Here is a 13,806-nt window from a genome sequence, read left to right on the forward strand (position 1 = left end):
ACCTGTTGATCGAGCTCGATCAAGAACGGCATGAAATAAGCGTCGTAAGGAACATCGAAACCACCGCGCAATTTTTTATCCTCGTACGTTCGATTCATTAGACAAAAAGCGCCATTCTGAAGAATACAGTCAGTAAATCAGCTTATCGCACCCAGTCTGCTCCACTTTTACCAATGGAATTTCCATCGTTTCGTTTCTTGTCTCTGAATAATTCATCTCAGTAAGAAACAATACGGTGTAACTTTTACTTCGTAGCCAGAATGTGCCAATTCATCTCTCGACTTTTCACCTAAGAAGATACAAACTGGTTAGTGAGAAACGTATAAATGAGCCGAATGTTTTCTTTTTATCTCTGAACAAATGAAATGCAGCTTTGAACCTTTAACCGCTTAAAACATTTTGTTTCAGAGAACTATTTTAATCGTTGATCTTTATGAGTCCGAAAACTACGATATCTTATACTATCTAAAATACCTGCGTGTTAATGGTTTTTTAATATAACAAAATTTCATCACTTTCATTGCCAAATTGAGAAAGAATTTCTTAAGGTATTAAATAAATATCTTAACCTTAATCGATACATTGAATAAGTCAAGTCCATGAAATTTTAGTAATTTTTACTTTTGTGATTATTTGGAAAATATCCAATGGATCGCGCGCGCGCGTGTGTGTGTGTGTGCGCGTGCGTGCGTGTGTGTGCGTGCGTGCGTGCGTGCGTGCGTGCGCGCGCAATATGTATATACTATCGTCAAATATTATACCCTGCATGGCGAATTTAAATGATCCGCCTTTGACATTCAGCTGATAATCAAATTAATGTAAAGTCATTCGCGCACGATAAAGTTTTTTCTACGAAAGTGTCGTCGTCTTCTTTGTCTTGTCCCTGAAAATTATCGGATCGGTAAATAACTTTCCAAGTATTATAAATATTGAAATAAGGAATATAATCACCAAACACGTTTTTACTAAGAAAAAGAAACGATAATCCTTCGATTTGTTATGTCTCCTCTATTGTTACACATACTGTAAAATTGGCGATCAATGCAAATTAACGTAAAAAGTGAAAACGTTTAAAAATTTCCATCTCAAAATACTAATAGCAATCTCAAGTAAAATCTACCAAAAAATTTCCAATCCTCTTCGAGTTTCGAAACAAACAGAATTTCCATAAAAAATTGTGCTTTTAGATAAAATCTATTAAAATTGGCGTGTAGTTTGCATAGTAAGTCGATTATTATCCGCCAAGCACCGAATGCTGTCAGACGAGATTGTTTTCTGCACGAGCAACATCTGAAACGTAACTTTTGCAAGCTGATCGCGTCATTGTGATTTTTTTCGAGTGGAAATACCCTCCTTCGCAGCCGCGGAATTATCCAATGGTGTGCACAAACGTCGATACACACCTTTCTACCGCCTGGTCGGCCTTTATAACGTCGTTTATCTACTGGATTCCAGAAATTTTCGAAATACGGTTGTAGAGTTTTATCAATAGGTATTTTAGTGTATTTTATCGTTTAAAGTTGTTCTACAAGCAAAAGAGAAGAATCTTTCTTCTGTAAAATAAGAGAATCGAAGAGATACTGCGTAAAACAAGATGAAAATAAAAGCTAACGAATACTTGATTTTTCGTAAATAATTTTTGTAGCAAATGAACATTTTTTTTAGACGTAATTTTTATTGTAAAGTAAAGCTTTTTATCATACTAATTTTAATCACAGATCGTAAGTAATCGAGGATAAGTATTCTAATTAAACTTTTCTAGAATTACAGCGAATATTACGTTTTATGAATTTGTCTGCACATTCTAATGATTCAGTAGCAATGAATCGATGGTAAAGATGTATTTTTCTCCTTGATCTAATACTACTTTATTTACAAACATAATACAAGGACATACTTTATAATTTAGTTTCACAATTTTAATTATAATCATTAATCGTAGGATTACCGTAGCATGTCTTCATAAAAATTTTCTTACACCCTTTGCTAAGGATATCAATTCCTTCCTCCATTATATTTAAAACCCAAGGCAAACTCAGTTACGTACGTCACTACAATGATTCTCATACCACTGAATCAAATCAAGTGCTACTGTCTGCGAAGCTACGAAATTACAACTTAATCTGCCCTAGCTGTAAATAATTTGCACCAGAGTACCATAAATTTATCAAACTATTATATAAACTTATTTCAGAGTCGAACGCACTATATTTGAACATCAATAATTTCCTCGTTTCTCACGGAGAAAACTAAAATCCTCTTACTCAACGAACGCTTAAGATATTTACGTTAAGTTTAACCTTGCACATTGTTTGCCAAACGATAACGAAATAAATTCACTGAAACCGAACATTACCCCTTTAGATAATCGATAAACTAAGAAACGAAAATTTCCTGAAACAAAGTCATATCCATATCCAAGATCGTCTTAAGCATCGAGGAAAACATATTTTTCGGTCAACAGTTTCATTCGACCACACGCGTATCCAGACTAATCTGCAAAGACTGTCATCTCTTGTACCGATTTTATTCTCGAATCGGTACCGATCGACCAATCACATCCACGAACGACGATACACGCCTTTCTACCACCTGTACGACGAATACATTCGAAGGTGCAAAACCAGTTCTTAATCCGTTCCGCTACGTTTTTAAAGTGGCAATTTAATCGTACCTCGAATTCCCTACTTGCTTCATAAATTCATAACCAATCGAGACTCAGAGCTACTGTGTCAGATGGAAAGCAAGTGGCCTTTACCTAACCTTTACTTCGCCTTTCCATTCTTCCATTATACCTACATACATACATATGTTTGACATAATGCACTTGACAATCGATTCGGACCGATTTTTCAAAGCGATTCATGTTAATTTTTCGCTGTAAGTGCATCGAATTGTAAAAAAAAAAAACTTTAAAAGGACCGTAACAGAACTTTTCTCCGAAAAAATGTTATTCGTTAATGCCTATACGCGTCAAACTATGTCGCAGTGCTAACAGATATATCTACTTACGTATGTAGTGACTCATGAAAATATTTATTTATTATATTTGAACGCTTATAGAAACTTCTTTTCAATATATCGTTACACAGGAAGCTTTATACGATTGGTATACCATGATGTTCGATAGAAATATTAAAACATATCTGTATAGAAATTACAAGATATTTATTGCAAGCACACACTTCAGAAATAGTGGTATTCGAATAACCTTCCCGCGACTTTCCCTTAGATACTCGAAATTTTGGTATGGTATATGTATGACAAATTTAGTGATTCTAAACCGATTTGATATATTTTAAAGCACGATATATTATTTATATATTAAAACGAACACGAACTACTTGTGTACATAACATTAATTTTATATATATATATATATATACTCTTGTTTATATGAAAATCACTAAAAAAAAAAAAAAAGGAATAAGGTCGAAGGAGGAAAACCTCGAAAGCCAGTCGTTTTACATAAATAATCGTAATATCTGCACTCTAATGCAGCTTCACCGGCGTATATTTCATGTTAATTCTTTGGTTGACAGCGGCGCAATTCGGTGCGTCGATCACAACAAAGTCATTCATCTTTCCACTATCAACGAGCAGCTATGGAAAATGGCACGCAAACTTTCAACCATTAGCGTAGAAAGTAACCGATGGTAATATATTTTTATTAATTCTCTGGTGTACGTTTAATTCCTTTTCTTTTCTAGTACATATTAGGAAAGCCCAGAAGAATATCATCACTTTGCAATTTCTAATCCTAGATTTATTATAATTATGTATTTTTTTATACATTATAACGTAATTATTTTATCATCATTATCGTTTAATATTTTTACATAGCAATGTTTTTAAAGTAACTATTCATAAATTTAAAGAAACTAATATACAATTTATTTGCATTACATTAAAGACACCGCAAAGTAACCGACAATCTTTATAAAATTAATAAAAATTTATTCCATAAACTAAACACACACACACAGAAATTAGGAAGGTAAACGAAGTTATGATACATAATCTAAAGTTCATTTATATCTCTGTATATATATAAGTTTAAAATTTCGTAAACTCGACCCACAATATCGTTCTAGGATTATACTAACGACTACTCAAACATAACCTCTGATAGTCCACCTATTTTATTTACCAAGTTTCTATATTACCGGTAAGAAACGAAAAGTATCGATAAACTTTATTCTTTCTCTACATACCAAAGGTTCCATACGTGTGTCGCATTTCGTTGAGCCACAAAATCCTTGCTTATTGGATATGTAGATCATCAAGCCGATGGAAGCCGTCCTTTATGCTTAAACGGCGCGATGTGTCGATAAACAAGGGATGTACAAAACGAGTAGGATCAACGTAAATCGTTGTTAGAACGCGAACTAAAAGAAACGAAGAATAAAACGACGACGTTCACGCGAAACCACCATAGGTACTATCGAAAGGGAAACGATAACGATCGATGGTCGATCTTGTCGTGCATTTGCACAGTTGATGAAGAATAAGGTGTAATTGCATCCAACCGCAAGACGTAATTCGCTACCTGGCACAAAGTGTGAGTTTCCGTCGAATTTTCTTATATCGATTCGTCGTAATATGTTTATTAATCTTTTAGAAGAATCAAAATTCGCTAACTCGTCGCACGCTTCTGTCACTTAATTTTTTCATTGTCGTTTTTTCAACCCAAGCCTGTCACATCGATATCGTTCATATCTGCTTGCGTAACTGCTTGTTGCGTAATCGATAAGTTTGAGGCGCCGTTTTGGAAATAATCAGGCTAATCGTCGATATTAAAGCGCGTACAAATTCCGTGTCAGAGATGAAAGCAGTATATATTCAGTGTAATCACCGCCATTTTGTCCAGTTTTAATCTTGAAGAAATAATGTGTCAGTAAAAAGATGAAAAGTATGAAAATTTGTTTGGATACTGTGATCAGTGAACGTGTGTTCATCCGTATACACCGATATATTTGTATAGTTAAGAATGGCTACAATACAGAGAGTGCTGGTAAATCTATGCTTTTTACATTTTTCCTAAATCCAAAGGAACTATCGAAGAAGAAAGACAAAAAGGACATAGTTTAAGCAAGTATGTGAGTACATATATCGTATTTACTACATTCATCGATCTTATTCTTTGTCCTGACATGTTCATTTCGTCTATAATGTGTTTAAACCGACTAAAGACTTTTACTACGACGATATTGAATTAGTAACAACTTGAACCAAATATTAAGTTACATACCATTAAACAAGTAAGCGAACGTTGCTTGTAAATTACACGTAACTTGTATCCTGTACGATTAAATTTCGATTAGTAGCGATCTGAAACGTAATAATGGAGAACAATAACCTTGTTTATGTAGGCAATGTTGTCAAATAGTCAACTGTAATATGGTATACAAGGGTATAAAACCCTGTTTTTATGATCGAGTCTACCGCTTTAAAAATATAGCATACAATTTCATTTTAATGATTAATGTCACTTAGAGCGTTACACAAAATTTAGAAAAAACTCGAGAATACCATCAAACCCTGAACTTTCTCCTCGTATTTACTCCTCTCCTCCCTATTTTTACTGGTTTATCTGTCAACCTGTATACCGTAAATACTGACAGACAGTTTATGCGGATAACTACTTGCTAAATTGTAAAGTTATAAAATCTACACACAGTTAGAATCTACACTCGAGAAACAAGTCGCTTTAACAAACAACGCCACGTGAAGCTTACAACTGGTGTTGATAATCGCACGGTGCCATATTTCATCTCGCGTGTCCTATAGTCGTGCATTATCGAATATCTTTGCATCTTGCGTTCAGAGATAGCATATTGTTTCAATCATCTGGTGATTGCTTTCACAATTGTAAATTTCCTCCGCGTATAGCGATAAGAAGTAAAACAAGGAAGGATGCTTATAAAATTGGGATTGAGAAAGAGAGAGCATTATCGCACGATGTTTCAAAAATCTCGAAATAATTATGTAATTGTATGTTACCTCGATCTTATCCTTTAAAGTAGAAAGTGATGATAATCAATCTAATTAAATATGAAAACGAAGAATCTTTTTCTTTTTCTTTTTGTCAGAAAACGTAATCCATCGTTTCTGCGTGCAATAAAGTAACAAGTAACCCCCTTTAATGCGATCTGCTAATACGTCAAGTCTGGCAGTCGTACTGCTTCAAGCCTGTTCCTCGAACTACACGTACAGTATGCACACGTATCGAAAAACATATACAAATGAGCTATTGTACTATTCCTTCCATCTAGTCATTTGTACGAGCTTTGTGAAAAACTTTGTTCTGAACTTGCATATAGTCGATCTAAGAATTCTAGTGTATGGGTTTCATCTCTGCGGACACTTTCATCTTGGATGACACAACACAACAATGTATTTTCTACTTCGAATCATGTTGAGAGTAACAATTTCTGAAAGGTTGCCATTGTGTAATATGCATCTTATCGTTACTTCCGTGTTTACCTTAAGATTGAATTTAAAGATTGGTAAAAATATCGTATCTCTTCTATCCATGTAATTATTTGTGGATCAATATATATGTATATACCGAGAATTGCGAAAGTGGTTTTTAAACTAAGGAATTAAAAATATGATAGTTAAATCTGGTTTTATACATATGCACTGAAAACTAAACAGGAATTCCGATGGGTATGGAGGATCCCGAAATTTTCGTGGAACATTACGTCAGTTTTCATTGATCTTACGCCGCCAACGTCGGTTTGTTCGCCGTATAACGGGAACGTAACCTGTACTTAAGACACCCGTAAAAGATAACCACGCAACATCGGTCCCTTCATGCGACACGGATTAACGGAAATTATTATTTTAAAAAATCTTGTCCCCTTCGTGTCGCTCGACAATCATGACCAACGTCAACTTGGAACTTCTAAACGTTATAAAAAATTCACGAAATGTCAAACTTCAAACGCTGGTACGAATTACAAATTTCGCTAATTTATCAACTTTACAATTTATTATTTCTTTCAATAATTACACCAATTTCATATTTGTTTTCTTTTCTTAGATAATTTTAATATCGATCAATTTATCGAATAATTCGACATATTTAGAAAATTTCTTCTTTCCTTTAATAACTAAATAACCTAAATTTCAGTATTGTTATTAAAAATGTTCAATGATTTATAATATACCAAATTTTTTTAGACGATATTTCTAAATGCTTAAGATATACTTGTCCGTAGGTATCACACGGTATGTTTACCAGAGATGCGCTAGCGACCCTAAATACCTGTCAGAAATGGTAACTAAACGTGTTCAAATCATGCTGGGGATATGTTATCGATCCGTTTGCAGTCGATTGTTGTGATAAGGGACGAAGTGTATTTTGTAATGCAGCACCACCGCACGATCGCACGATAACAAATCCAATTGGAACATCTAATTTTCTATAATTCGTTAACAATATTAACAAGCGTTTATCGCAATCACGTGTGCTATATCGTTATTTAAGATTGTGAACAGAAAGCTCCGAATAAAGGGCCAATATATTTGGAACGATACTATTACGAAAATAAAATAGAGCGTACACACCCCAATAAGTTGTACTACTGACAGAGTGTAGTGACCAGTTATCACAATAATTACATATAATATCAATTACTATATTGCTATATACTATGTTAATATATTTTTGTATGGCTACCTGCTATGTCGTTCTACATATTATATATATATATATATATATATATATATATATATATATATATATATATATATATATATATATATATATATATATATATATATATCATGTATAATGTATTAGTACATTATGCGTACTACTACGTTTTACGTGTATTATTAGGTTACTATCAAAATGAAACGAAAACTATGTGTATTCAGAATAGTAGGTACTACTTTTAGTACAGAACTAGAATGATTTAGAAATTTGTACTATAGATTTAAAACGTTCTTTGAAACAGGACAGCTGAATTGAGGTAGAAATTTGTATTTCTGTCATTATTGATTTTTTTTCTGATCTTTTTACCATTCTGAGGAGGGTCGAAATGAGGGTCGAAACGAGAGTCGAAACGAGGGTCGAAAAGGGGGTCGAAACGGGGATCAATGACTTCCGTGTACCCTTGGTTTACGGTTAGGTAGAAGTTTGAATACAAAATCGGAAGTACATGGCTAATATTGGAAGCCGAAGGATGGCTAAATGTAAAGGAGTTGAAGTCACATCATTATTAAAAGTTACTTTGGTAAAGGGTCAATTTTACAGGTACATCAAGAAGCAGAAGGATAGTTTCATAATTAAATAGAGTGTCTAGTCGACACTCGTGTACGTGGTGTGTGTACTTGTAGACAGAATATCGGATAGTACGAAAAGAAACTCTCATCGAGTGTCAGAATTTCGTTACAAATTCGACTGAATCACGACTGAAGCACGGCTGAATCTCAACAGAGTTACAACTTTAACATCTAGCTGCTTTTACTAAGATCAATTCACGACTTGGCACATCGAACGTTCCGTGTTCATAAAAGATTCGCATGTAATATTTCGGAATGGAAAGGCAGACGTGCTTAACGCGATATTCACAGGGTGTGCTAACCCGCTTCGCTAACCGATGAAAGAAAAGGCTAGTTTCCACCAGCGTGAACGTAGCGGCATGGCGGGCGAAAAAATCAATAGACCACGTGGGTCGCCGACCGGGTTTTCCGAACCTAGTTTTCGTCCTACGTTATCATGCCGGATAATCTGACGTCAGACAAAGAATTTCGCAATTCGGCGGAAAAAAGTAAAGATGATTGCCAAAAGGAGCTGGCGACATCTCTATGAAAAGGGTTGATTTCATCATCCACCGTATCCAAATGTGCATCGTGGTTCTCGTATCTCAATCATAGGTGTCACAATAATATTCAGTCGAAGAAATATCAATAGATATGATTCTTCGAATATTCGCTAATAATGTTTAAAGTCGATCAATTTCTCGTTTCTAATTTCTCTAGTTCTCTTAAGAGAGTGATAATTTACTTAGCCCTCGCATACGACTGGCGTCGTTATTCATAACGTAACTTGCATAATAACATTACCGACACGATCTTACGAGATTACTCAATGTCTCATCCTTTAGCTATTTACAGTAATTCGCACGAATATCCACCAAACTTTCATTCAATGTTTCCCTCGCTTATACAACCCTCCACGTTCATCAAACACCAAACAAACACCAAAATGACAGGTCCATTAAAAATTACTCACCGAATAATCAATATTCGGAGGAAACGCGATGCTCAACCTTTAGAGATTCTGTGTAGTTCTCTTGTCGAATATCACTGGTCACTGTTGCATATAGACAAAGGATAGCCTCTATCGACGATCGACGCGTCACAGAGAAAATTCACCGGGATATGATGTCCGGTATACACGCGACGTACTCAAAGCATCGTTCTTCCTCTCCGTATCCTTAGTTCCTGTTCCGGTTGGTTCGGGTGGTCCGATCGTCGACACCGGCAACTGCTGAGGGCGGATGTGATCCAGCACGACGTAGCACGAGGATTAGAGAAGCCACGAAACGTGTGGCACACTGGTCGAGCTCTGAATGACTGTCGTCGAACGTTCGTTCCGTTCGTGGGCTTCGAGCATTATAACGTGCGGCAACGAGTGCCGGCGCATGTCGTCCCTCTCCTCGCCCTTTCTCTCCCCACATTTTCTGTCTCTTTCTCTCTGTCTTTTCACTGGCGGGCCTATGAAGCCTTTGTGCGCGCGTGCATCACGGTGCGTGTATATGGCCGCGGAGTACGAACCACGTTATGCCACCCTAGAGCTTTATCGACCAGTCTATCGGTCGTTCCTTTCTACCAATTATTATTATCTCGACCGTTCTCAGTAGCGATTTTGCATTAAGTTAGTTGTCTTCTTTTATGTTTTAGATGCACGATGTATGGACATTGAAGTGTGATTGAACGGTACCTCAGGCTGGAATTTAGGGGATCCTATGATCGCTGGCTGTACGTTTGCAAATGAGATACTGCTTTCGCTGGATCCTTCGCTGGAGGTGTAGAGCAAACGTTATGTAACTACGTAAAATTCAGTTAGTTGAGTTAGTATTTTCGAGTTAGTACGATTAAAGTTCCAGAAAAGGAAAATTGTGTAAGTTTCTTGGATTAGAGGTGCGTAGAAATAATTGTTGATTTCGTGAGAAACTTATTGAAAATTATTGAAATGTATTCTTGGCTCCAATCTTAAAATATGGCTTATATCGAAAACTTCATGAGCATCGAAGAAGCGAAGCAGAGAAAAGATGAAATAACTTGTTGGCAACCATAGGCAAATAAATTAAAATAACAAGAAACAAAATTGTACGAGTCATCGAGTTAAAAATGTGTAGAGAGGCATATTATGTATGTTCTTCGTTTATTGGAAAACTATGAAGAACACCGAAATATACCTAAATCTTGATGCCAGTCTTGAGATTTGTGGAGACTTATATTAAGACAACACTTAAGTACTTACAGCACACTCGAATAAAAGAATCGAGCGTCTACATGCTCGACTGCGCTGGTATCAAACAGTTCATAAGTCATTTACTTTCAGCAAACTTCAATGTTAACAAATTAACATAACTTCTTTCCTGATAAGGATAATGATAAGAATTTATAGCAATTACGATTACGAGTTCAAGGTCCACTGCAATATGTATGCAGCAAATTTCGTTTACATATGTAAACTAACATCCAAACGATATTGGTTATCATAATATACTAAAAGTCATTTTTAAATATTACTCATTTAAATTTCATTTACACAAGGACAATCTTTTGACACGAACTTTTTTAAATTCTTGAATCTTATGGAATAGTAGTAATTGTAAATTTCCTATGAAACAACGATGGTTCCAAATTAACGATTGACACTACGGAAGAATTTAACAATTCGATTTCGAGTTTTTCGTCGATAATATACTTGGCTACTACCTGCATAAGAAAACAACTGATAAAAAAGATCTATCTTCACGGAACAATTATAATAACATCGCGTGCCATCGATACGTACGTCCGTACATTGGTAAAATAAAAAAGACACTTAGAACACAGAATTACGAGCTACGCGAGTCTACCAGACGAAATTTAATGCTTCACACGTCAATCGCGCGATATCCTATATAGAGTGGTGCACCTGCACGATCCATGTCAGTCAATCCATATCGACCGCTTTATCGACTATCAGCCGCGGTGCACGCTCGCATACTAGCAGGTAGCAAATTTACATTCTCAACCGCTCGTAAAGTATGTTTACATCATGATACGTCGAGTATATGCAATAACTTAGAAGTAATAACCCAGCCTATTAATGCGCCTATTGTAATTAATTACCATTTTCATACGATATTTCCTTTGATCCGACAACAATATCGCAAACTTCATTTCCGTTATACTAAATTCTGAATAGTAAATGCTCTTGAAACTTTTCAATTCTTGGTTAACGCTGTTTGTCTTTTATTCTCGATTCCTTAGATTGATACTGAATATATTGATAGCGAATAAATGATCGTTCTGATAATGTTTGAATTCTTATTTAATTCTTTCGTGTATGATCTTCGCGGTTCTTTAGATTTTATAAGTAATGGCAGATTAATTTGATAAATTATTGTAAATTGAGCCTATTTTCGGTATAGTGGATTTTGATATAAAGACTAACAATGTCCCATTTTATTCTCTTCGATGTGTCAAATCTTATAAACAGTAATTGATTGATAACAGATTTTGAAAAATTGTATTGTTTTTGGGATGAAAAATCGAAGCTGAATCGCTTCGCTGCAAATTGCATCGACCAACGCCATCAACGTTCCGTCCAGCAACGGAGTAATCGTATTACGCTTTGTCGTGGCCGAGCAATCCTGTTTTCGCTTGTCGTATAATTAAACTGCGTCACTGGACGCGTCACGTCGGTTTGATAAAATTTCGGTAATCAACTTCCAACGTCCCTCATTAAGAACCGCGTCTATGATCAGGATTTCATCGTGTTTTCATCATGATCTGTAGTTTCTTGATCAAGATCCTGACCGAGCTATTCCTTGCACGCGTGGCATGAAATAATGAAAATGACGAAACAAGATCGTGCCACGACTTTTATGAATGGCTTTACGAGCACGCGATATTTTCAGAATCATGACGATTCATGACGTCGACTTCGTTTACCTAGAACGTAAGATGGAGAGAGGCGGCAGTTACCGAAGCGGTATTAACGCAATGGAAATATCTTGTTTGATCAAAATTTTCAAATTTGAGGGTGTATAAAATTGAGAATTTGAAAACTCAAATGTCTGACAAAATTTCAAACTTTGATAATTTAGATGTTTGAAAATTTCGAATATTTCGATATTTAGAGATTCGAAAATTCGAAAAAATAAAAATTCATTACTCGGTATTCAGGTAGCGAGACACAGAGCTTACAGCTACGAGAAATAGTAGTAGTAGTAGAAACGGAATGAACGCAATCTAGGATAACGATAGCATGTAGTTTCTTGATAAAGAGAGGGGAATACCCGATGCGACGTCATTATGGAACGGTACGTGCTTTCCCAAGACTTTTCTTACGAACTCGGATTCCTTCTATTCCTGAATTTTCCTCCATTATTCCTGGGAATCTCGCTCGATTAACGTTAATCGCAGAAATTTCAGTATCATTAATTGCTAATTTTGAATTGAATCCTCCGTGCAAATAAAATTGTACAAAATGACATAGATATGAAAGAAATATCAAGATAGCTTATATCAAAATAGTTTTCCACGTTATATAATTTAAAGCATGATATTATATGTATAATCCATTATCGTGCAAATGATGTTTAATATACAAATTACTAACAATGGGATAACTACAATTTTTATCGATGTATATAATAACCCTTAACTATCTGTACATCTTATCACGTAAAACATAGGATACATGTTAAAATGAAATCGACGAAACTGTAGAATCGCTTCGTGCTCTCCGATTTCGCTGATCGTTGGATATATTATAGAAATCGATATTTTAAACAACTTTTTCCTATGCACGTAAGAAACGCGCTCGCTTAGTTTACGAGATATTCGCGAAAAATTGCTGGTGCGACACGGCGTATTTCACGGAGTATGCGTCACTATTGGTTGCCCAGCACCGGCCGCTTATCTTCTGTTTATAAACGGTAGTTTATAACTTTGGGAAATGGAAAGGAATAAACTTTGGGTTTATAACTTTATAACTATGAGAAAACTCGAAGCAGCCCGAGCGCAACTGCATATACGAGGCTGCGAAAAGTATCTGTTATAACTCGATTAAGAGCGAGTATCATCAATGTATTGGGTTTAGGTTTGGCTCAGACTTTTCAATGCAACCGTAGCAAGGTGACACCCTGGCAACGCTTGCACGAAATAACAACTATAATTTTATTTCATAAAATAACATTACTTATTCGTTCGTCCGTAATTTTTATAATTAATTTGTTGTTATTTCACGCGGACGTTGACGACCGCCTCGTGGCGGCAGAATTGAAAAATCTGACCCAAAGCTGAACAAAGCAATAGTGATATAAGTTGTAAAGTTACAACAAATTGCATTCTCGCAGCTCAGACGCAGCCTCGCACATGCATATGCACGTTGTGCACGGGGCGTTTAAGCTCGCCCAATCCTCGTTTATAAACGGAAGATAAGCGGCCGGCAACCAATACTGACGCATACGCTGCCACGGACGCGCAACTATGGGCAAAAATACACTGTAGCGGTACCGGCCGTTTTTCGCGAATATCTCGCCAGCTAAGCGAGTCCACCCATTACGG

General features: G+C 35.8%; 1 protein-coding gene across 3 annotated transcripts in view; it reads right to left on the reverse strand.

The window, feature by feature from the left end:
* Positions 1-9,644, reverse strand: part of LOC126870479 (large neutral amino acids transporter small subunit 1) — a 31,584-nt gene extending 21,940 nt beyond the window's left edge. The window contains exon 1 of one of the 3 annotated variants that reach the window (XM_050628251.1): positions 9,248-9,643. The gene's annotated coding sequence lies outside the window, so the exon portion shown is untranslated. Of the gene's footprint in view, positions 1-9,247 lie in introns of all 3 variants that reach the window. The other 2 variants (XM_050628253.1, XM_050628250.1) reach the window with 2 other exon arrangements.
* Positions 9,645-13,806: the final 4,162 nt, after the last annotated feature.

Source organism: Bombus huntii, chromosome 10 (genome assembly GCF_024542735.1).
Source record: "Bombus huntii isolate Logan2020A chromosome 10, iyBomHunt1.1, whole genome shotgun sequence".
Lineage (NCBI taxonomy): Eukaryota > Metazoa > Arthropoda > Insecta > Hymenoptera > Apidae > Bombus > Bombus huntii.